At 40.7% G+C, this 26,271-nt stretch overlaps 1 protein-coding gene and 1 pseudogene across 9 annotated transcripts in view; one reads left to right on the top strand and one right to left on the bottom strand.

Moving 5' to 3' along the window:
* The window catches only part of MYO5A (myosin VA), a 223,219-nt gene that overhangs the window by 163,636 nt on the left and 33,312 nt on the right, over positions 1 to 26,271 (bottom strand). The gene's annotated exons all lie outside the window — the stretch shown is intronic.
* Positions 10,391 to 11,297, top strand: LOC117070638 (annotated as a pseudogene).

The raw sequence follows: 26,271 nt of genomic DNA, 5'->3' as shown, positions 1-26,271 counted from the left end.
ACTAATATAAAGAAAATCAGAAAATCAATTTAGGATACACATGAGGAATTTACAGGAGACAGATTTCAAAAACAAACAGAAACAAATTGTGGATCTGAAAAATTACTGAAGGAATTACAAAATACATTTGAAATGTTTCGAAAATAGACTAGACTAAGCAGAAAAAAAGAATCTCAAAACTTGAAGACAGGTCTTTTAAATTAACATAATCAAACAAAAGTGAGGAAAAAAGAATGAATAAAGACATCAAGATATTAGAATCTACATAAAGCAACCAAGCTTACGAATTACTGGTATTCTCATGGAGGAGGAAAATGCAAAAAGTTCTGAAAACCTATTTAAGGAAATAATTGATGAAAATTTCCCAAGTCCAGAAGGAGATTTAGACATCCAGCTACAGGAGGCCCAGTAATCCCCAGGAAAATAAACTGCAAAAAAAAAAAAAAAAAAACTTCACCACAGCATATTATTATCAGACTGTCTAAAGTCAAAGTGAAGGAAAAAATTTTAAGTCAGCAAGAGAAAAGCACACTTAGTTGCCTATAAAGGAAACTCCATCAGACTAATGGCACACTTCTCAGCAGAACTCTTACAGGCCAGAAGAGAATGAGATGGCATTTTCAAAGTGATGAAAGAAAAAAAACACCTAGCAGCCAATAATTTTATGTCCAGCAAGATTAACCTTCATAAAACAAAACCTCATATATCAGCGAATTAACAAGAAAAAGATAAATAACCTAGTAGCAAATAGGCAAAAGAAAAAAACAGGTAGTGAACAGAAACACCATTAAAAAAGTTAAACTAAGAAAAGATGGACCAGGCACAGTGGCTCATGTCTGTAATCCCAGCACTCTGAGAAGCTGAGGCATGAGGATTGCTTGAGCCTAGGAGTTGCAGACCAGCCTGGGTAATATAGTGAGACTTCATCTCTACACAAAATTGTCCCAACTATTCGGGAGAATTGCTTGAGCTGGGAAGGCAGAGGCTGCAGTGAGCCAAGATCGCACCACTGTACGCCAGCCTGGGTGACAGAGTGAGATCCTGTCTCAGAAAAATAAAAAGTAGAAAATAAAAAAGATGTGCAGTCTCACTAATAATTAAGCAAATGCAAATTTAAAATACAATATTAGGCCAGGTGCAATGGCTAACGTCTATAATCCCAGCACTTTGAGAGGTTGAGGTGGGAGTACTGCTTGAGCCCAGGAGTTCAAGCCCAGCTTGGGCAAGATGGTGAGACCCCGTCTCTGCAAAAAAAAAAAAAATTTTAATTAGGTAAGTGTGGTGGTACACACCTGTAGTTGCAGTTACTTGGGAGGCTGGGGTGGGAGGGCCACTTGAGCCCAGGAGTTCAAGGCTGTAGTGATCTATGATCATGCAGCTGCACTACAGCCTTGGTGACAGAGACAGACCCTATCTATAAAACATAATATAATATTAAAAAGTTGCATATTAAATTTGAAAATATTTAAAGGATTGATAATAACCTGTGTTAGGAAGAAAGTGGACAAACAGGTATTTTCATATATTGGTGATAGAATAAACAGGCACAACCTTTTAGGCAGCAATTTGGCAATTTCTTTAACAATGTGAAATATGTATTTCAGGGATGCATACTGAAATACATGGTGAGGGAACCTTCAATTTTGTACTTTACATACTTCCATATTTCTCATTTTTTCAGGAGTAAGTACTATTTTTACAATAAAACCAAAAGTTTTAAAAATATACATATCCTTGAATCAGAAAGTTCATAAATAAAATTTTCCCATGGAAATACTAAAAAATACAAATAATTATTTCTAAAAATGTTCTGTAGCATTGTTGTAAAAGTGAAAAACTGGAAATTACACAAAGGTTAATTCATATGTGTATATTAGTATAAAGGTTAATATAACTATAATAATATACAGTTGACCCTTGAACAACATGTGGGTAAGCAGTGCCAATCCCTGCACAGTCGGAAATTTGTGTATAACTTTTGACTCCCCAAAAACTTAACTACTACTAATAGCCTCCTATTGACCCAAGCTTTACTGATAACATAAACAGTTAATTAATACATTAACATTCCGTATGTACATGTATTAAAATACCATATTTTTACAATAAAGTAAGCTAGAGAAAAGAAACTGTTATTAAGAAAATCAAAAGGAAAAGAATATATTTACTATTTAGTAAGTGGAAGTGGCGCATCAGAAAGGTATTCACCTTGTCATCTTCATATTGAGTAGGCTGAGGAGGAGAAGGAAGAGGAGGGGTTGGTCTTGCTGTCTCAGGGATGACAGAGGCAGAAGAAATAGAGGATATAGAAGGGGAGGCAGGAGAAGCAGGCACATTTGGTGTAACTTTACAGAAATACGTCATAATTTCTGTCTTTTTTGCTTTTCCATTCTCTAAGAATGTTTCTATAAGGGTACCAATCCTTCTGCAACTGTTTGATTAGTTTCAGTGCTCACATCATAGAAGGGTCCATGTTGTAAAAGAAGTCAAAAGCAGTCTTGAAAAATCTGAACTCTTCTGCTAGTTGTCTAATGTCAATTTGCTTCCTGACACTGCTGCTTCTACATCTTCTTCCTCATAGTCTGGCACTGGTTCAGACATACTCATCTCCATCAAGTTGGCTTCCGTTAATTCCTTTGGTGTGGTGTCTATTTGTTCTTGAATTTCTCCAAGATTCATAGCCCGAAACTCTACCCTCCCCACCCTTTTTGCTACATCCATAATCTCTTTTATGATTTCCTTGATTGGCACTGTTGTAAATCCTATGAAGGCATGCACAACATCTGGATAATTTTCTACAGCACAAATTTATTGTTTTGGGCTTCATAGTTTTCACAGTTTTTCCTATAACAATAATGGCACCTTTGATGGTGTAATCCTTCCAGACACTGATGACGTTCTCTCTGTTGGGGGTCTTCTTCCATAGCACTGACAATTCTTTCCATAGAGTACCATGTGTAATGAAGCTTAAAGGTTCTTACGACCCCCTGATCTAGAGGTTGAATTAGAGACGTTGTGTGTGGGGGCAAGTAGACCACTTCGACACTTCTGGTGTTGAATTCATGGGGTTCTAGGTGGCCAGGGACATTGTCCAATATCAAAGGAACTTTAAAAGGCCATCCCTGGGCCAGGCGCGGTGGCTCAACGCCTGTAATCCCAGCATTTTCGGAGACCGAGGTGGGCGGATCACCTGAGGTGGGGAATTCGAGACCAGCCTGATCAACATGGAGAAACTCCGTCTCTACTAAAAACACAAAATTAGCCAGCATGTTGGCACATGCCTTGTAATCCCATCTACTCGGGAGGCTGAGGCAGGAGAATTGCTTGAACCTGGGAGGTGGAGGTTGCGGTGAGCCAAGATTGCACCTTTGCACTCCAGTCTGGGCAGTAAGAGTGAAATTCCATCTCAAAAAAAAAAAAGGCCATCCCTCATTGACAAGGTACTCCCTTACATCAGGGACAAAACATCAATGGAACCAATTCAGGAAAAGGGTTCTTGGCCAGGCACGGTGGCTCACACCTATAATCCCAGCACTTTGGGAGGCCGAGGAGGGCAGATCACTCGAGGTCAGGCATTCGAGACTAGCCTGGCCAACATGGTGAAATCCCATCTCTACCAAAAATACAAAAATCAGCCGGGCATGATGGCCGGCACCTGTAGTCCCAGCTACTCGGGAGGCTGAGGCAGGAGAATTGCTTGAACCCAGGAGGCGGAGGTTGCAGTGAGCCAAGATCACGCCACTGCATTCTAGCCTGGGTTGTAAAAAGGTCTTGTTGTCCAGACCTTCTTTTGTCCACTTAAAAGACTGGCATGGCTCAAGCCTGTAATCCCAGCACTTTGGGAGGCCGAGACGGGCGGATCACGAGGTCAGGAGATCGAGACCATCCTAGCTAACACTGTGAAACCCCGTCTCTACTAAAAAAAAATACAAAAAATTAGCCGGGCGAGATGGCGGGCGCCTGTAGTCCCAGCTACTCGGGAGGCTGAGGCGAGAGAATGGCGTAAACCCGGGAGGCGGAGCTTGCAATGAGCTGAGATCCGGCCACTGCACTCCAGCCTGGGCGACAGAGCGAGACTCCGTCTCAAAAAAAAAAAAAAAAAAAAAAGACTGGCAGCTGGTATTTATCTTTTCCCTTCAAGGCTCATGGATTAGCAGCTTTATAAGATAGTCCTGATTATAAACTTGACTGCATTTGCAGAAAACAGTAGCGTTATCTTGTCCCTTCCTGCCTTAAATCCTGGTGTTCAATTCTCTTCCTTACTAGTAAATGTCTTTTGTGGCATTATTTTCCAGAACAGGGCACTTTTGTCTGCATTAAAAATCAGTTCAGGGCCAGGTGCAGTGGCTCACGCCTGTAATCCCAGCACTCTGAGAGACCAAGGTGGGAGGATCGCTTGAGCCCAGGAGTTTCAGACCAGCCTGGGCAACATAGTGAGACTCTTGTCTCATTTAAAAAAAAAAAAAGGAGAAGAAGAAGAAGAAATCTGTTTAGCCAGGCATGGCAGTGTGCACCTGTAGTCCCAGGTACTTGGCACACTGAGGTAGGAGGATCACTTAAGCCCAGAAAGTTGAGGCCAGCCTGGGCAACATAGCCAGACTCTGTCTCTAAAACACACACACACACACACACATACACACACACACACACACACACAAAACAAACAAAAAAAAACTTGTTTCAGGCAGATATCCTTTCTCCTCGATTTTCTTTTTTGGGAGAGCTGGGGTTGGGTGGACAGGGTCTCATTCTGTTGCCCCAGGCTGGCATGCAGTGGTGCAGTCACAACTCACTGTAGCCTCAACCTCCCAGACTCAAGTGATCATCCCTCCTCAGACTCCTGAGTCAGTGGAACTACAGGTACACACCACCATGCATGGCTAATTTTTTAATTTTTTGTAGAGTCAGTGTCTCCCTATGTTGCCCAGGCTGGTCTCAAACTGCCAGGCTCAAGGAATCCTCCTGCCTTGGCCTCTTAAAGTGCTAGGATTACAGGCATGAGCCACTGTGTCTGGTTCTCAGTGATTTTCTTAATGGTATCTGGCAACTCATTTGCTGCCTCCTGGTCGGCAGAAGCTTCTTCTGTTATCATGACTTTTTTTTTTTTTTTTTTTTTGAGATGGAGTCTTGCTCTTGTCACCCAGGCTGGAGTGCAGTGGCACCATCTCGGCTCACTGCAAGCTCCGCCTCCCGGGTTCACACCATTCTACTGCCTCAGCCTCCGGAGTAGCTGGGACTACAGGTACCCGCCACCACTCCTGGTAATTTTTTTGTAATTTTAGTAGAGACGGGGTTTCACCATGTTAGCCAGGATGGTCTCGATCTCCTGACCTTGTGATCCACCTGCCTCAGCCTCCCAAAGTGTTGGGATTACAGGCATGAGCCACGGCACCCAGCCCTATTCAGACATTTTTAAAAGAGTGAACCTCTTTCTAAAATTATCAAACTATCCTTTGCTGGCATTACGTTCTTCAGCTTCAGTTCCTTCATCTGCCTTTTGCCTTAAGTTGTCAGGTTTACTGTATTGCACTAAACACAATGAAAAATATGTGAGAACTGTGAGAAGATCACTTTTTGCTGTGATATGCAATGTACTGGAGAGACAAACTGCTCACACAGGGATGATCAGTGTCACACATTTTAAGGGAATACTCACAGCCTTTGAGCTCACTCAAGCAATAGCAATATGACATGGCTACAGACTTACTACAGCAGTACCTTGTGTACTGCAGTTAATTTTGTGTGGTTATGTCTTTATGTCTGTTTACATTTCTCTCAACTGTGAAAAGTACCATGTGCAGTCTATGTCTGTTTAAGTTTTTATAAATTTTAACTTTTTTTTTTTGAGAAGGAGTCTCCTGATCCCGGCTCACTGTAACCTCCACCCTCTGGGTTCAAGCAATTTTCCTGCCTCAGCCTCCCTAGTAGCTGGAATTACCTGGCTAATTTTTGTACTTTTGGTAGAGACAGGGTTTCACCATGCTGGCCAAGCTGGTCTCGAACTCCTGGCCTCAAGTGATCCACCCGCATCGGCCTCCCAAAGTGCTGGTATCACAGGCGTGAGCCACTACGCCCAGCCAATTTTAACTTTTTCTAATAGATTTATGTGTATTTTATGGTAGTAAATGAAAAAATAGACTAGTATTTACATATACTTTATGCATTCATGACATACCTTTTTCTTATTTTTTAAAATATTTCTAGGCTACATAATTCTCTGAGAATTTTTTCAAATTGTTGCAAATCTCAAAAAATTTTCTAATATATTTATTTTTAAAAATCCATGTGTAAGTGGACCCATGCAGTTCAGCAGTTCAAATCCAGGTTGTTCACAGGTCAACTGCATAGTTCAGAGGTTGTGGTTTATCTATATAATGGAATACTTAAAAAAAAAGTTGGCCGGGCGCAGTGGCTCAAGCCTGTAATCCCAGCACTTTGGGAGGCCGAGTCGGGCGGATCACGAGGTCAGGAGATCGAGACCATCCTGGCTAACACGGTGAAACCCCGTCTCTACTAAAAATACAAAAACTAGCTGGGCGAGGTGGCGGGCGCCTGTAGTCCCAGCTACTCGGGAGGCTGAGGCAGGAGAATGGCGTAAACCCGGGAGGCGGAGCTTGCAGTGAGCTGAGATCTGGCCACTGTACTCCAGTCCGGCGACAGAGCGAGACTCCGCCTCAAAAAAAAAAAAAAAAAAAAGTTAGGTCTATATGTACTGATATGGAAAGACACTGTTAATTGAGAAAGAGCAAGCTGTAAAACATCATCATTGTAAGATCCTATTTTTGTTTAATATATATTCATAAACTATATTCATATATCCATATAATACAATGGCTTGGAATTCACAGATTATCATTTGTGGTTTCCCCTCTTTGTGAACCATGCTGAAAGTCCATGGCATCTAAACATGTATCATTCTGTCCTATCATGAAAGAGCCACACCTCTCTTAGACCTCTCTGAGTAAAGAAGAAAAGAGCTGGACAGTGAGTCTGGCCTTGCCCTGGGCTCCATCTCAGCATGCCTTTGCTCTTCTCCACCAGTTTGTGTGTGTCCTCCTGAAGAGATATAAACTGAAGCCACCTATCTGCACCTGTGATGGAAGTAAAGATTATGTAGAGACCTCTGAACATGACTGAGCTAAGCAATGCTGTCTGCTTTCTCCCAAACCCTACATCCCCACCTAGCATCACGTCGTATACCTTGAATATATACAATTTTTGTCAATTATACCTCAATAAAACTAAAAAGAAATTAGTTCCCTTAATTTTCTACAGCATGTCTATTTGATTTATTCATATGTGAAGGAAGAAATAAGAACTAAATACTAATCACCATGGAAACTTACTGGCAAACATCTACAGGGTCTTTAGCTAAAATCCAAGGAACCTTAACTACACCATCTACAATTTGATCTATTGATAGTCAGCTTTGAACTCATCTAGGAAACACCTGCAGAATTTAGGAAAACCCCTAACTATTTCAAACCCTACAATTGTTTAGAGAATGTAGAATCTCAGAATCAGAATAGGACTTAAAGATGATCTGGTCCAAACACCCCATTCCCAAGAAAACTAGAGCTCCAAGAACAAAGCTGGCTCAGACCAGAGCCCACACTAGACCACGGATGTCCTGATCCCTGATCCTTGAGGCCCTCTCTGGCTCCCCTCTCCCTTCAGAAGCAAACATAATGATCTGAAAAAAGTTGCACAGCTGCACAAACGGCAAGAGGAAAGCAAAATCAGGACTCAACTAAAATTCTACTTCATTGTAACACAACTTGGTTTCCCACATTCTCTTTTTCTTGGCAGTGTTAGTTATCATTGCAGACTGTGGTATAAGGAGGAGTCCCATGAGAAAATTCTTCCTTAGCATCATCTCCCCTAGCTTCAATCCTTAGCCATGCCTCCAGCACAATCAAAATCTACAGTGCTACAAAGTGCCAAACCATGGCTTCCTTACATATAGCTAAATCCATTTACCCAAATGCAGTCATTCATTTAACAAGTACTTACTGAGTACCAACTTTATAACAGGCACAGGTCTAGTCCTGAGATATAGCATTGCAGTTGCAGCTGGATTTACCGTTGTGTCCCCTTATACCTACCCACCTAAGATACTAGAGAGTCTGCTACAGCCATGGCATTTGGTATTGCACTGGACCACACCATATGTAGGTATTAAGAGTCTTCATGATCATGTCTACTGCCTGACTTTGGAGGTTAGAACTAGCATTATTAGGTGCAAGCACATTTATCTGCATTGCCAAAACCCCAGTCAGCCCTGGTGCAGTAAAAAACAGATGGTGTGCCTATAACTCATGATTGACACATTGCTGCAACAGATGCTAGAGATGTCCTTGCTGAAGATCTAAATAAATGGTCTCTAGGAATGAAAAACAGATTTTAATGCAAACAAAGATTGCCTAGAGATTCTATAAGATTTTCTATTTTACTTTATACCCTAACTAATTCTGTTTGGTTCCACAAGTATTTAGTATGTGTATATTCTATTTCATACGCTGTTCTAAGAATTGCAGAAACAAAAATGGGTAAGACGTTTTCCCTTCCCTCAAAGTTCTGCTGATGAGATGGACACACAAAGACACTGTCTTTTGGGAGCAGACCCCCCAAAATCTGGCCATAAATTGGCCCCAAAACTGGCCATAAACAAAATCTCTGCAGCACTGTGGCATGTTCATAACGACCCTAACGCCCACGCTGGAAGGCTGTGGGTTTACTGGAATGAGGGCAAGGAACACCTGGCCTGCCCAGGGTGGAAAACCGCTTAAAGCCATTCTTAAGCCGCAAACAATAGCATGAGCGATCTGTGCCTTAAGGACAGGCTCCTGCTGCAGTTCACTAGCCCAACTCATTCCTTTAATTCAGCCCATCCCTTCGTTTCCCATAAGGGATACTTTTAGTTAATTTAATATCTATAGAAACAATCCTAATGACTAGTTTGCTGCTAATAAATATGTGGGTAAATCTCTGCTCGGGGCTTCCAGCTCTGAAGGCTGTGAGACCCCTGATTTCCCACTTCACACCTCTATATTTCTGTGTGTGTGTCTTTAATTCCTCTAGCGCCGCTGGGATAGGGTCTCCCCGACCGAGCTGGTCCCGGCAACTGTCTATACGACACACAAAGTTCTGTGATGGAGGAATGTGCAAGGTGCCATGGGAGCCCAGTGGAGTTTGCAAACCTTACCTGACTTGTGCAAAGAAAAATAGAGTACACAGTAGCTTCCTAAAGAAGGGGGACTTGGATTTGGGCTAGAAGGACAAATAGGAATTAACCAAGCAAATGAACAAATTCATGTTCCAGACATGAGTGAAGACATGAAGATGTGGAACAGGATAAAATACACGTGAGGTATAACAAGTAGTTTAGAATCACTGTAGCAAGAAATGAGAGGCCACAGAGATTCCCAGGGCTGAGATCATAAAAGGACTGGAACACAGTAGGTACTCAATAAATCCTTGATGAAAGAATTGTCTAGAGCTTTCATGAAGGAAAAGGTAAAAGTATGTGGTTACGCATGTTGGACAAATTTTGTATGTCCGTTTTGTTAGTAGAAACAGGATATAATCAGTAGTATTCTACATCAGTAGAATTATAAGAACATGATTCAGTCAGCAAGAACTTGGCTCACTCAGCATGATAATTAGAGACTCGGGCGTAATAAAGAGGAAGTGGCTAGACAGTTTTTATATTCTTGTGATCACAAGAGAGAGAAGAGCTAGAGTGGTGTCTGCATAGACTCAGGCAAAGATCATACAGAGAAAGATGAAAGGGGTATGCACGGGGTCTGTGAGCTTGAGAACTTCCTGGATATAGCAACCATCTCTTTTCTCCTATAGGCCATCTCTTTTTTTTGTTTAACATAAATAAACCAAGTATCTGTGACTCCACCTGACCTTCTTCATGGCATCATGTGGAAGAAACCCAGATCCAGAAGGGAATAGAACTCATATTCCTGGTAGCTGTTTTTTGAGAGTGGGCTTGGTTGGCCCTTTGCTGCTACTGAAGAGGGAAGAGGATAGCCAGAGCTGAGAGAAAGAGGAGTCGACACGATCCATACTCTAACAACTCCATATTGAACATACTGAAACACACAGGAATCCTGGGCCAGAGTAGATTTCCAATAATTTTACAAAAACAGAAGCAATAAAGATACCATAAGTACTGGCTGTAAATTCTAAAAACTTTTCATCACACATCAAAAACAACTCAACAAGGTGAAATTTATTCCTTTTGATATCCCTAACATTTATTTCCTGTTCATAATTTAAAAAAAAAAAATAAAAGGTAAGACTATGGAGGAGGGCAATCTGCTTAATTTTGCTGTGAACCTAAAATGGCTTTAAAAAAATTTTGGGGGTTCGGGCCAAGATGGCGGTGCAGGTGGTGCAGGTAGTACAGGCGGTTCATCTCGAGTCTGACGCTTTCCTTGTTTGTCTCAAACACGCTTTCAGCACAGAGAAAGAGGAAGTGATGGGGCTGTGCATAGGGGAGTTGAACGATGATCCAAGGAGTGGCTCCAAATTTGCATGTACTGGAACTGAAATGCACACAGTTGCTGAAAAGGTTGATGCCATCAGAATTGTTCACATTCATTCTGTCATCATCTTACGACGTTCTGGTAAGAGTAAGGATCGAGTAAAAATTTCTTCAGAGCAGCTGTCTGCAGCTTCAACAGAGGCAGAGAGGTTGGCTGAACTGACAGGCCGCCCCATTAGAGTTGTAGGCTGGTATCATTCCCATCCTCATATAATTGTTTGGCCTTCACATGTTGATGTTCGCACACAAGCCATGTGCCAGATGATAGATCAAGAAGGACTTATTTTTTCCTGTTTCATAGAAGATAAGAACACAAAGACTGGCTGGGTACTCTACACTTGCTTCCAATCCATATAGGCCCAAAAGAGTTCAGAGTATAAAAGAATTGAAATCCCAATCCATATTGTACCTCATGTCACTATTGGGAAAGTGTGCCTTGAATCAGCAGTACAGCTGCCCAAGATCCTGTGCCAGGAGGAGCAGGATATGTATAGGAGGATCCACAGCCTTACACATCTGGACTCAGTAACCAAGATACATAATGGCTCAGTGTTTACCAAGAATCTGTGCAGTCAGATGTCAGCAGTCAGTGGGCCTCTCCTACAGTGGCTGGAGGACAGACTGGAGCAAAACCAACAGCATTTGCAGGAATTGCAACAAGAAAAGGAAGCACTTATGCAAGAACTTTCTTCTCTAGAATAAAGCAGGAGACAAAATGGGGAAAGATGAAAATATCCAGTGTAGGCCGGGTGCAGTGGCTCAAGCCTGTAATCCCAGCACTTTGGGAGGCCGAGACGGGCGGATCACGAGGTCAGGAGATCGAGACCATCCTGGCTAATATGGTGAAACCCTGTCTCTACTTAAAAATACAAAAAAACTAGCCGGGCGACGAGGCGGGCGCCTGTAGTCCCAGCTACTCGGAGGCTGAGGCAGGAGAATGGCATAAACCCGGGAGGCGGAGCTTGCAGTGAGCTGAGATCCGGCCACTGCACTCCAGCCTGGGTGGCAGAGCAAGACTCCGTCTCAAAAAAAAAAAAAAAAAAAAAAAAAAAGAAAATATCCAGTGTAAAGTTACTTAAGCTAAATCAATTTTGAAGAAGAAAAACTTGGAGGACTCATATCACCTGACTTCAAGACTTACTATAAAGCTATAGTAATCAAGATAGATGGTATTGGCAGAGGAACAGACACATAGATCAATGGAACAGATGAGAGAACCCAGAAATAAACCCACATAAATATGCTCAACTGATTGTGAAAAAGTGCAAAAGCAATTCAATGGAGGAAGAATAGCCTTTCTGACAAATTATGCTGGAGCAATTAGACACCCATAGCAAAGAGAAAAAAGAACCTCTACTTAAACCTCACATCTGATATAAAATTTATTTAAAATATAAAAATGTATAATGGACTTAAATATAATACATAAAACTATGTAACTTGGAAAAAAGCCACAGGAGAAAAATCTTCAGGATCTTGGCCTAGGTGACAAGTTCTTGGACTTTGCCCTAAAAGCACATCCATACAAGACAAAAACTGATATACTGGACTTCTTCAAAATTTGAAAACTTGTGATTTAAGAAGAGGAAAAGATAAGCTACAGATGGAGATGAATTTGCAAACCATATATCTGATCAATTTGGAATATATAAAGTGTGCTAAAAACTCAACTGTAGTCAGGCATGGTAGCTCATGCTTGTAATTTCACCACTTTGGGAGGCGTGCTTGAGGTTAAGGGTTCCAGACCAGCCTGGGCAACATAGTAAGACTCTGTCTCTACAAAAAAATTTTTTAAAGGCCGGGCGCGGTAGCTCAAGCCTGTAATCCCAGCACTTTGGGAGGCCGAGACGGGCGGATCACGAGGTCAGGAGATCGAGACCATCCTGGCTAACACAGTGAAACCCCGTCTCTACTAAAAATACAAAAAAACTAGCCGGGCGAGGTGGCGGGCGCCTGTAGTCCCAGCTACTTGGGAGCCTGAGGCAGGAGAATGGCATAAACCCGGGAGGCGGAGCTTGCAGTGAGCTGAGATCTGGCCACTGCACTCCAGTCCCGGCAACAGAGCGAGACTCCGCCTCAAAAAAAAAAAAATTAGCTGGGCACCATGACACACACCAGTAGTCCCAGCTACTAGGGAGGCAGGAGGAACACTTGAGCCCAGGAGTTTGAGGCTGCAGTGAGCTATGATCACACCACCACACTCCAACCTGTGTAACAGTGAAGCCTTGTCTCAAAAAAAAAAAAAAGGCCACAAAAGCTCAACAATAAAACAAACAGTCCAGTTAGAAAATGAGCAAAAGACATGAATAGATGTTTCACTGAAGAGGATCTAGAGATGGCAATTTAGCATATGAAAAGCTGTTAAAATCCATAAGTCATGAGGGAATGCAAATTGAAACCACAGTGAGGCTATGACTTACTTATCTGAATGACTAAAGAAAAAATAGTCAAAATACCAAATACTGATGAGGATACAAAATGGGTATTTTATACATTGTTGACAGGAATGTAAAATGTTACAATCACTCTGGAAAACAGTTTATAAATTTCTTATCAAGTTAAACATAATTTTTTAATCAAGTTAAACATAAGACCCAGCAGTTGTGCTCCTGGACATTCATTCCAGAGAAATGAAAACCCATATTATACTTGTACCCAAATACTCATAGGAGCTTTATTTGTAATAACCCCAAACTGGAAACAACCCAGATGTCCTACAACAGGTACATGGTTAAACAAACCATCCATAACTTGGAATACTACTCTGGAATGAAAAGGAACTGTTGATACAAGAACTTGGTTGTACCTCAGGGGTATTATGGTGAACAAAAAAAGCCAGACTCAAATGGTCACATACTGTATGACTGCATTTATATAAGATTCTTGAGGTGACAAAATTATTGAAATGAAGAACAGATTAATGGTTGCCAGAGATAAGGACTGGAGGGGGTGTGGGATATGTATGACTACAAAGGGATGACGCAAGGAGTTCCTTTGTGCTGATGGAACAGTTCTACGTGATTATGATGATTATGATGTTGATTCTAACATTTGATTATGAGGTTAAGCATATGAATCTATACCTGTGCTGAAGTTGTATGGACCTACATACACACAAATGAATGCATGTAAAATCTGGTGATACTGAATAAAGTCTGTAGTCTAGATAGCAAAAAAAAAAAAAATTTCTTTAAATGAATCTGGTCCATTACTAGAGAGAGCTGTGGCAGCTCAAGGCAGACAGCCTGAGGCCCAGATTCCTAATTTCTTGGCCCTAAATAGTGACTCTATCCCCTGATGCCCCTGGACTACCAACCTGCCCCTGGCTCCTCTGGGTATCTAAGGTCCCCTAGGATTGGGCTTCTATCATTGCAATGAACTGATACTCAAGCTCACTCAGGTGAAGGATGAGTAGGGCACACATATGAATACAGAAGAAACAACAGGATAAGGAACCAGAGAAGGGCTAAGTCACACAGAGGCAAAAAACCGAAGCAAAGTGTTGGTTCCAAGGCAGGCCCTGAAAGCCCGTGAGTAAGAATTGGTGGCTTTTCTGGTACACCACTGCTAATGGGGTCACAACTGTCAATGTGTCTACACCACTCCTCTGGTTTATCTTTTCCATACTTGTTATGGAAATTCCCAAAATAGGACACCTAAATTGCTCAGTTAAACATTGCTACTTCTGTTTAGACTGCCCTTTTGAAACCAGTCCACATCAAAAGGCCCTTAAGCCTGTGAGTGAACCACTCTCAGGTCAGGGCCTCCCCTTGTCCAATCAGCTTGGCTGGATCATTTGGTTTCTTAGCAGGGGCCCTGAGTCAACAAGGAGAGTGAGGGGTACAGTTACCCTTTGAAGGGACCGTGAATATGGCAAGCACTATGAATTCATTTATGATACACTGATGGTAGCAATGCCTTAGAAGTTTCAGGAGTAGGGAAGGGAAAAAGTGACATCTGGGTGGCAATAGAGACTCAGCAATACATTTAAAAAAAACTATGGGTGCAATGACACACCTAGAAATTTCTAAAAAACCCATTCTCAGCACTCAGTTTTCCTTCCCCATCCATTCCAATCCATAATTTTGAAAAACATGTCCCGCTCCCCAACATTCTAGGGATTAAGGTATTTTAATTGAACAAATGTTATGTTAAAAGATATCGTGGCAAGAATGTGAAGGTCCATCCCCAGACTAGATGAACCTTTTCCTTAGCTTATGGCTATGTCCACACCCTTACGACAGCCCTAATTATGGTTCTTGAACTTCTATTATTATAACACAATGATTTAGAAAAATAGTCTGCTCTATACAGCTAATGTCACACTATGGAAATGAATCATTCTGACCAAAAGTCTTGCTTCTGGCAGTGCCAATCCCTTCCTAAAGCAACTGCAAGCAGCCCGCCTCCCAATCAGGAAGCATCTGGTAGCTGGGGCTCTAGAAGCATTCCTGGGAAGCCAGTCAGAACTAGGGAGACCACTAACATTTGTTAGGGGACACTGGAATTGTTGAGCTCTGACACATGAACAAGTAGGCCAGGAAAAGTAACTAATCTTAGGAGCCTCATGTTAAGAAAAATTAAAGTGATTAGATCAATCCCTAAATGACTATAAAAGCAGAACCAAAAATATTCTATGATAATTGTAGCAAGTTGAACATATTACAGGTAAGCATTACATTTTCCTGAAAAGTATATCTGAATTAGAATGCAAAGAACTAGAACACAAGAATCCCTGGTTAGTTAGGTAGCTATGGTAGAAAATACACATACACACACCCTTCCTTTTTGTTTTTAGAAAATAAGAATGTGGATCTGTTCCAGTAGCCAGGGAGGGTGGAGTGGATATTTAAGAGGAAAGTATTTTGCCCTCCTAGTCCTTTTCATTACCAGAAAAAGGACAGGAGATGAAATCAACACTAAGTTTAATCCTGACTTCTGTTTCACTCTTCACAGGATTTTGGAGATATAAGTATTTCAAAGTGATCATTATATGAAATGCCAAATATGTTCCTGAATTAACAAAACAACTTGGTAGAAAGAACCAAAAATTGCAGGTATTTCTTTATTCCTCCAAATGTTTTCTGATTTCAATGTTTGTTTGTTTTTGAGAAAGAGTCTTGCTCTGTCCCCCAGGCTGGAGTGCAGTGGCATGATCTCGGCTCACTGCAACCTCTGCCTCCTAGGTTCAAGCAATTCTCCTGCCTCAGCCTCTGAGTAGCTGGGATTACAGGCACCCACCACCACCACACTTGCCACCAGCCTGGCCAACATGGTGAAATCTCATCTCTACTAAAAATACAAAGAAATACAATTTTTCACCGCTCCTGGCTGAATTTTTTTGTATTTTTAGTAGTGACAGGGTTTCACCATGTTGGCCAGGCTGATCTTGAACTCCTGACCACAGGTGATCCGCCTGCCCTGGCCTCCCACAGTGCTGGGATTACAGGTGTGAGCTACCGCACCCAGCCTCAATGTTGTCTTTTTAAGTAAGTAAACTATCTGTTCTTTTGAATAATTATGAAAAATACAAAGGCAGAGTTAATAATTACATAACTTTTAATCGCTAGGAAGTATGTAAGTCACTACAAATGATTTTCATTTCTAAACAATTTTCAACTAACTTCCTAATCCCTTAAATTACCCTTCCCTACTGAAGATCTGTAAATGACAACACAAATCTTTAAAAGAGAATAAAGAATTCACTATGTAAAAAAAAAAAAAGACTGTCAGGTGATTAATCACTTCTAATGACAAAAAATGTTTTAAGGTATTGAATTTGAACAAAGTAGTGTATATTCCCAAACACTATTGGAATTAAGGGGACAATTAGAATCCTAGAGAGTTCAAGTTTTCCGTCACATGAGTTAAGTAGCCTGTCTAAGTCAGTTGATCTCTGCACAAGACCTCTGATTAGATCATGAGATATTGAAGTCTAGAATAACAAGGTCTCTTTTTAGAAATCCTTACACCAGGTAGTACTAGAGGAATGTTATTAAAATGAAATAAAAACATGAATCAGCATAATATTTACCCTTTTAAAAAAAGATTAAGTAACCTCTTGTATGGATAATATACTTTCCACTATGCTAATGTAATTTTTCACATCATAGCCAGAAAGGAGTGGGCTTTACGTAGACTGTTAAAAAAGATAATAACATAAACATAAACTTTTGGTAGAAAAAGCCTCAATAACTTGAACAGAAAATACAAGAATAAAGATTGTTGCCCTGTTGCATGATAGTAATACGCTAAATAAATTTCTTAAATTTTTCTTCTAACAACACGCAAACCTATTTGTCAGTTCAAAATGCTGCTTCTTTGAAAACACTATAGTAAATCCTTTAGGCTGAATATTAGGATTTCCAGAGCCTGGCATTAAGCATCAACACAAAATTATTTTAAGTTGCTAATTATCACCGAAAACAAGGAGTCATGAGAGCACAGTTCTGAAACTCACATTTCCATAGTAAACGTTTTCATTTTTATGCACTGTTTAAATCACATTCCTCTTCTATACTTTTCCTATTCATTTTCAAATCAAATTCCAATTCAACACGTATTTACCAAGTCCCTTTTACGAGTGAGGTTCTGCGTTAAGCTGGGGGTGGGGGACGGTGAAACAAGGAGGATGAGAGCAGAGCCTGTTCTCTGCTTGCCATGTCCAGGCATCTCTTCCTGAAGCATGTCAAAAGGAGGTCAAAGAGCTATGTCCATTTTAACCCTAATAGCCCTATCACTGTGCATTATTACCTCAGTTTTATAGATTAAAAAACTCAGGCTGAGTGAGTCAAAATAGCTTGGTCAAGATGACATGACTAGTTAAGTGGTGGAGCCAGGATTTGACCAAAGAATGTCTAGCCCCGACTTTCCTTCTCTCTCCACTACACTGTATCTTCCTTGTTCAAACCTCAGCTCAAATGTTACCTTCTCAGAGAGGCTGTGTTTTTAAATGAGTAGTTTTATTTTCTTCACATTTGAAAAGAGATTAGATCCATTAATAAATTCTAGAAATCAGACTTTTCCAGTTGAAAACAAGAGACTCTTGGGGATTTTTTTTTTAATATTGTTGTCACTTAGGTAAGTCTTTAAAAAGAGGAGAAATAAAGGAAAGGAAATAACACATAAACAGAGAAAAATAAAGACGATGTTACAAAGAAGAGCAGTATTACACTTTCTCCTTTGTTGCTTCACTAAAGGCAAAGAGGAGTGGGGCCAATTCTAAAGGTCAAGGGTGTACACCTGGCCACATCATGTCCACTGGAGTCATCAAAGGCTTACAACTGAGGCTCTATAGAAGATTCCCACAAGGATACACCCATGCCATAGGCACACGGGTGAAGGAAACACTCAGAGCTAGAAATGTCAGCATAAGGGATATGGGCTTTCTTAAGAAAAGAATGAATTAGTATTTGTGTTATGTACGAATGCTTCTTAAATATCTTTATAGAAGACTCAGTGATACCAGTTTTACCTTGATACTAAAAATTTGGAAGCTTTCAAAGAGGAGAAATAGGTCACATGACACAAAATTATTTACTGGGGGATATATGGAACACTGTGCTAAAATGGGTACTAGGGCCAGGAGCAGCAGCTCACTCTTGTAATGCCAGCACTCTGGGAGGTCAGGGTGGGAGGATCGCGTGAGCCCAGGAGTCCGAGACCAGCCTGGGCAACATATAGCAAAACCTTGTTTCTACAAAAAATAAAAAAGTTAGCTGCACGTGATGACACACACCTGTAGTTCCAGCTACTCAGGAGGCTGAGCTGGGAGGACTGCTTGAGTACAGGAGGTCAAGACTAAAGTGAGCCATGATCACACCACTGCACTCCAGCCTGGGCAACAGAGCAGATCCTGTCCCAGAAATTAAAAAAAATTAAAAATAAGGGCCGGCCATGGTGGCTCACACCTGTAATCCCAACACTTTGGGAGGCCGAAGCAAGTAGATCACTTGAGGTCAGGAGTTCATGACCAGCTTGGCCTACATGGTGAAATCCCATCTCTGCTAAAAATATAAAAATTAGCCAAGCATGGTGACAGGTTCCTATAACCCCAGCTACTCGGGAGGCTGAGGCAGGAGAATCGCTGGAACCCAGGAGGCAGAAGTTGCAGTGAGCCAAGATCACGCCACTGCACTCCGGTCTGGATGACAGAACCAGGCTGTGTCTCGGAAAAAAAAAAAAAGTTTTACACTATGACGTTTCCTGGTTTCAACTTTATGTTATCCTTGGCTGACTGAGGAAACCAGCATACTTGTATGGCCAGCATTCCTGATGCCCCTCACTCACTCCCCTCAATCTCTATCCCACATTCCCAAACAGCTTTATTTCAGTCTGCCGAGATGACCTGTCCACCAAGAGCCCATTCTTTGGGCTCCCGCAATACCTGACAATAGCAGCATAAACACTAAGACAGAAGTTTTCTAATTCTGGGTGAGGCCTCTGATTATCTCTCAATTCCATGGCCATGTATTTGTGAATTCTTAACTTCTACATAGTATTTCTATAGCAAAAAGTTCCCTTACTTTATTGAACTTTACTAAATTATCTAGGGTGAAAAAAAAAAAAAAACCCATAAGGGGTTGAAAGAATTATGGATGAGGTGAATGCTTTTGTTGCATAGTATCCACCAGGACTCAAAAGACAGGGAAGGAGTTTAAAAAAAGAGAGAAAAGCTTATTTTTGTAATCTTTCCGGTGAGTTTTCATTCTAAGCCATTTGTAAACATATGTAGCTGATTTCTGTAAATAATGAATTCTTGGAAACCACAATTTTAATGTGGAGGGCTGTAAAGCAATTCATATTTCCCCAAAAGAGCTATGTTATAATTGGGGTTTGCATTTCTGAAGCACATGCAGCATATTAGTTGTAGACATGATCAAATACATTCTATAAAGCAAATATGTGAACTCTAAAGCAAATTTCAAATATCAAAATTCTGCTGCTGGTGCTAGTCCCTAGTCCCAGGCTTTAAAACAACAAAATTAATTATACAAGAACTCTACTATAAAATACATAGAAAGGCATACTCTGACATAATACACATTTGATCAGAAATGTCTATGTATGTCTATGTTTACATTAAACATATAAATATGAGTGAAATAATAAAATGGTTGTGATTTGCCTTAAAATCTTTCAGAAGAAGAAAATGTTGGGAAAAGGAAGAAATGAAGCAAATGTGCAGAAGGCTGTTATTTGTTGAAGCTGCGTGCTTGGGGGGATTTGTTTTACTCTTCTTACTTTGTGAATGTTTTGAAAACTTTTCAAAATAAAAAGTTTAAAAAGCTAAGCTAAAAAGTATAAATAATACTTAATAACTAACAAATAATATTTAACAATTTCTCTTTCTTAAAACTTAAAACTCTCTTGGGAAAGATGAGATAAATCAGTAACAACTGCCTATGGGAGGAGGCATTAGAGCAAGATTTCCACAGCAAGCAGTTGTCAATAGCATAACTAAATTTAGAACCTTACATTATCTTCTACATGGCGTGTACATGCATCATTAAACCAAAGTGTAAAAGTGAAACTGCAGAGAATGAAGATAAACCTTCATTATACCACACAGAAAAATTAACTCCAAATGAACCAAAGACCTAAATGCTAAGAGCTAAAACTGTAGTAACATTCTTAGAAGAAAATACAGGAGGAAAACTTCATAATACTGAATTTGTCACTGATTTCTTGGAGCTGACACCAGGAGCACAAGCAATAAAAGAAAAAAGTAAATAAATTTAAAATCTCTCTGCATCAGCTGGGTGTGGTGGCTCATGCATGTAATCCCAGCACTTTGGGAGGCTGAGGCGGGCGGATCACAAGGTCAGGAGAGCAAGACCATCCTGGCTAACACAGTGAAACCCTGTGCCTACTAAAAGAAACAAAAAATTAGCCGGGCGTGGTGGCACACACCTGTAGTCCCAGCTACTCGGAAGGCGGAGGCAGGAGAAGTGCTTGAACCCGGGAGGCAGAGGTTGCAGTGAGTCGAGATCGCACCACTGCACTCCAACCTAGGCAACAGAGTGAGACTCTGTGTCAAAAAAAAAAAAAAGAAGGCCAGGTGCAGTGGCTCACATCTATAATCCCAGCACTTTGGGAGGCCGAGGTGGGTGGATCACGAGGTCAAGAGATTAAGACCATTCTGGCCAACATGGTGAAACCCCATCTCTACTAAGTAAAAAATCAGCAGGGCGTGGTGGCGCGCGCCTGTAGTCACAGATACTCGGGAGGCTGAGGCAGGAGAATCACTTGAACCCAGGAGGCAGAGGTTGCAGTGAGCCGAGATCGCGCCAGTGCACTCCAGCCTGGTGATGGAGTGAGACTCTGTCTCCAAAAAAGCAAAAAACAAACAAAAAAAAACCTCTGTGCATCAAAGGGCACAATCAACAGAGTGAAAAGGAAACCCAATGAAAGGAAATATTTGCAAATCATATATCTGATAAAAGATTCATACCCAGAATATATAAAGAATTCTACAATTCAGCTGGGCATGATGGCTCACACCTATAATCTCAGCACTTTGGGAGGCCGAGGCAGGAGGACTGCTTGAGCCCAGGAGTTCAAGACTAGCCCAAACAACGTAGTGAGACCCATCTCTAAGTAAATTTAAAGCAAAAATGAAAGAATTCTACAGCTGAACAGCAACAACAATGAACAACCTGATTCTAAAATAAGCAAAGACTCTGAATAGACATTTCTCCAAACAAGATATACAAATAGCCAATAGGCACATGAAAAGATGCTGAACATCATTAATCATTAGGGAAATGCAAATCAAGCCCACAATGAGATACCATTTCACACCTATTAGAATGCCTACTATCAAAAAACTAGAAAATAACAAGAGTTGGACAGGATGTGGAGAAATTAGAACCTTTGTGCCCTGGAGAAATTAGAACCTCTGTGCCCTGGTAATGTAAAACGGTGCAGCCAGTACAGAAAATAGTATGGTGGTTCCTAAAAAAATTAAATATATAATTCCTATATAATCCAGGAATCCCACTTCTGGGTATAAATCCAAAAGATCTGAAAGCAAGGTCTCAGAAATGCTTGCACACCCATGTTCACAGCAGCATTCTTCACAGTAGCCAAAGAATGGAAGCAACCCATGACCGTCAATGGATGAACAGATCAACAAAATGTGGTATATTTCACAAAGGAATATTATTTGGCCTTAAAAGGGAAGGAAATTCTGAAAGATGTCACAGCATGGATGAACCTTGAGGACATTATGCCATATGAAATAAGCCAGTAATGAAAAGACAAATACTATATGATTCCACTTATATAGGGTACCTAGAGTAATCAAATTCATAGAGAGAGAAAGTAGAATAAAGGTTGCCAGGGACTAGAGCGAGTGGGGAATAGGGAGTTATTGTTTAATGGGTACAGAGATATAGTTTGGCAAGATGGAGAGCTTTGGCCTTGAACTCCTGGGCTCAAGCGATCCTCCTGCCCCAGCCTCTCAAAGTGCTGGGATTACAGCTGTGAGCACCATGCCTGGCCTGGTTGTACAACAATATGAATGTACTTAACACTACTGACCTGTACACTTACACATGGTTAAGATGGTTAACTTACACTATGTGTACTTTACCACAATTTAATTTTTTTTAATTTAAGTATACATTTACATTCTAAATGTTTATTAAATGCCCAACCATCCAGCTGTTTCAAAAAAGGCACACCTCCAAAGATGACCTATGATAATTACATTGGGCCTTGGCTGTTGGATTATTCCTACAGAGTTGAATTAAGAGGGACTTAAGTAACTCATTAATTAGAACTTCATTACTAAGGTACTGAAGGATTTCATTGCATAGGAAATTAATGCATGTGGGGTCTACAATTTTTAGTAGGGTTCTGTCATTTTCTATTAATATTTTGTTTTTACAGAGTCTTAAAAAAATAAGAAAACCCCACATTTCCACCTATATCAGAATATTTTTTTGAGACAGAGTCTCACTCTGTCATCTAGGCTGGAGTGCAGTGGCGCAATCTCAACTTACTGCAAGCTCCACCTCCAGGAAGCTCCACCTCCAGGGTTCACGCCATTCTCCTGCCTCAGCCTCCCAAGTAGCTGGGACTACAGGCACCCGCCACCACGCCCAGTTAATTTTCTGTATTTTTAGTAGACATGGGATTTACCGTGTTAGCCAGGATGGTCTCGATCTCCTGACCTCATGATCCGCCCACCTCGGCCTCCCAAAGTGCTGGGATTACAGGTGTGAGCCACTGCGCCCGGCCTAAGCCATGTATTTTTTTATTGGATTCTCTAGAGTAAGATGAGTCAGGCTCCAAGTGTCAGAAGATCTGTCTCATGCTAATGAAAACAAAGATATTTACTGTTTAATCTCCTTTTATCCAAGTACATCAATGTTCTTGGCAAACATTAATCAAATGGAAATTAAGGCATATCCTCAGGATATATGAAGGCATTGGGCTTTCAAAAACTCACACAAGAAGCATCTAGATACAACAACTAATTTACAAAGCAACACAATGAACTATACCATGGCAATATAATTAGCAAAAACTAGACTGTGGGAAACTATGCAGGAAAAATTATACAGTTTTTTCAACAAAATAAATTTCAAGGAAAAAAGAAAATAAAAAGATAGAGTAAGAACCTATAGCTTGAGACTTAACAATAAGTATCAACCAGTTGCAATACCTGAACCTTGATTAGAACAAAGTAGAAAAAAAGAGTATGACATTTATGAGACAATAGGAAATGTAAAAACTGGCTTGATTATTTGATAATATTAAGGAATTATAAACATTTTTAGGTGTCATAATGGTTTTGTGGTCATACATAGATATACAGATTTTTTCAAGGGCTTATGTTAGAGATAATCTGTCAGGGAATCCCCAGACCACACACAGGTTTGGTGATCTGGTAAGTGGGTTCACAGGACTCAGCATATAACTGTACTCATGGCCAAGATTTATTATAGCAAAAAGGCACAGAGCAAAATCACAAAAGTAAAAGGTGCGTGAGATAATGTTTAGAGGCAACCAAATACAAGTTTTGAAGAGCCCTCTCGCGGTGGAGTCACACAGGATGGGTTTAATTCCCCCAGCAGCTAGTTACAATAATGCTGTCTACCAGAGAGGCTCATAGGGACACATTGCTCAAAGTTTTTACTGAGGACAGGTTACATAGGCTTACTCTGTATAGCACTTACTAAGATTCCAGACTCCCAGAAGGAAAGCAAGTATTCACCATAAACTATGTAGTTTGCACACAAAGCTTAGGCACAGTATACTACTACTAGTTAGGGTGGCTGTGAACCCTTCCAAAATCCAAATTCCCAGATGCTTGCCAAGGGCCAACCTTGTAAACAGACCTTCCAAAGGATAGCAGTCAGGCCTGCTATGCTCTTTTCTGCACAGATACACCGTGGAATATTTGGGATGAATTAACAGTATGTCTGGGACTTGCTTCAAAATAATATGGAAAGGCAAAAGTGGGTGAGGGTATAGCTGACGTAAGACTGGCCAGGAGTTGATATTGTTGAAGTTGGGGCCCAGGTACATGGGAATTTATTGTACTGTTCTTTCTACTTTAGTATATAGATTAGATTTTCCCATAATAAAAAGTTTTGGTTGTTTTTAAACATAGGGGAAAACTCAGAGTTAGTGCTTAGGCTATGAGTCAACAGAGCCTATAGGCTGGTGGAGATGAGAAGCAGAGTTTATGGAACCCTTAGTCTATCATCAAGGTCTGAGGGAAGAAAGGTTGGTGCAGGCTATACGTGAAAAAGGCTTTCAATTGGGACTCTCAAGGGTCAGTTAACATGTTTTGGAAGATAGAGATAGAAAAGGTAGTCTTTCGTCCAAGAAAAACTAAATCTCAGAGTCAGAAGTTTGAGAGTAATTTAATTATAGCCACAGATTAAGTGGCTGGCAAATGATCTTAAACAATCTATGGAGCATTGCAAATAAGATATATTATACTTTGAATCATTAATTCCAGAGCTATAAAATAAATATGTAGCCACTCTTTCCCATAGCACATTAACGAAGAATGGAGAATGTTTCTTCCATTTCAAAAATGTATTACTGGAGCTGGGCGTGTTGGCTCACACCTGTAATCCCAGCACTTTGGGAGGTCAAGGCAGGCAGATCACTTGAGGTCAGGAGTTTGAGACTAGCCTGGCCAACATGGTGAAACCCTGTTCTACTAAAAATACAAAAATCAGCTGGGCATGGTGGGAGGCGCCTCTAATCCCAGCTACTTGGGAGGCTGAGACACGAGAATCGCTTGAAGCGGGGAGGCAGAGGTTGCAGTGAGCTAAGATTGTGCCACTGCACTCCAGCCTGGGCGACAGAGCGAGATTCAGTCTCAAAAAAAAGAAAAAAAAAATGTATTCTTTAGCACTGATACTTGCTTACACAATACTATACTCTAGAAGACATGAGGCTCAGTGTGTCTAAAACCTCGACAACAAGGTCCACACACTAGAAATATTGTGCATTCTGAGACTGTTACGCAGCCTCCACAGACAAGAATTAAAGGAAGTGACGGAAATATGGGCAAAAGTATATCCTTTATCTAAAACTATAAATAATCTGTATTCAATAAATATTATGGAACCATATTTTAGTTTGTATCATATAAAAGTAGAAAAAAACAACTAAAAGCCCAAGAGCAAACTACCAGCATAGAAAGCTTCACTGCCTGGCCCCTCGCTTCAACACCCCACAATCTGAGATGTCGACCTGTAATAGAAAAGAATGAGGCAGGGAAGACCAGAGTAAATCAGCAATACAGAGTCAAACATCTTCCCTATATCATATGAAGGAAATACACGTTTATCACTGAATGGTGCCATCTTTGATCTCCAAACAAAAAGCATTAATGACTCATCATCAAAACATTCCCTATTACTAAGGATGGCTTTTCACTAATCCACCCGCAATCTGTTATCTGAAATGAACAAAAATGTAAGATGAAATCTCTGGCTGGGGACCAGAACAAAGCCCACAGATACACAAGAGACAAGGGTCTTCTTGGTTCTCTGCTAACACCCACAGATCGTTTTGCCAATGGAAATCATTTAGTGTTGGGTTACAAATATACTATAGTATCTAGTCACAGAGGTCCTTCAAAATAACATTATGATTAAATAAAAGATCTAATGTTATTTCTTGTTTTTTTTGTTTTGTTTTGTTTTTTAATAGAGTTTGGCTCTATCGCCCAGTCAGAAGTACAGTGGCACCATCTCGGCTCACTGCATCCTTCCCATCATGGGTTCAAGAGATTCTCCTGACTAAGCCTCCCAAGTAGCTGGGACTTCAGGCACACACCACCACGTCCGGCTAATTTTTGTATTTTTAGTAGAGATGGGTTTTTGCCAAGTTGGCCAGCCTAGTCTCAAACTCCTGCCCTCAGGTGATCCATCCACCTCGGCCTCCCAAAGTGCTGGGAATACAGGCATGAGCCACTGTGCCTGGCCTTTCTTGTTATCTATTATCCTAGGTGCTAGGTGCCAAGCTATGGGCAAGTGTTAAGGATTCTGCTGAATGTATCTACCTGAGCACTTCAATGCATAAGCAAGAACAACTATTGCATAGACTTTACAATAAATGTTAAAGGTTAACAATAACATAATTCTCAACAATGTCCAATTGGCAAATTAATTTTCCTTATACCATCTACAAGCTTCAATGTTAGTTAGCATTCATTCTTGAGATATATACATATCTCC

Source organism: Trachypithecus francoisi, unplaced genomic scaffold (assembly GCF_009764315.1).
Source record: "Trachypithecus francoisi isolate TF-2019V2 unplaced genomic scaffold, Tfra_2.0 Lachesis_group3, whole genome shotgun sequence".
NCBI classification, from domain to species: domain Eukaryota; kingdom Metazoa; phylum Chordata; class Mammalia; order Primates; family Cercopithecidae; genus Trachypithecus; species Trachypithecus francoisi.
This window is presented reverse-complemented; position numbering and strand designations above follow the sequence as displayed.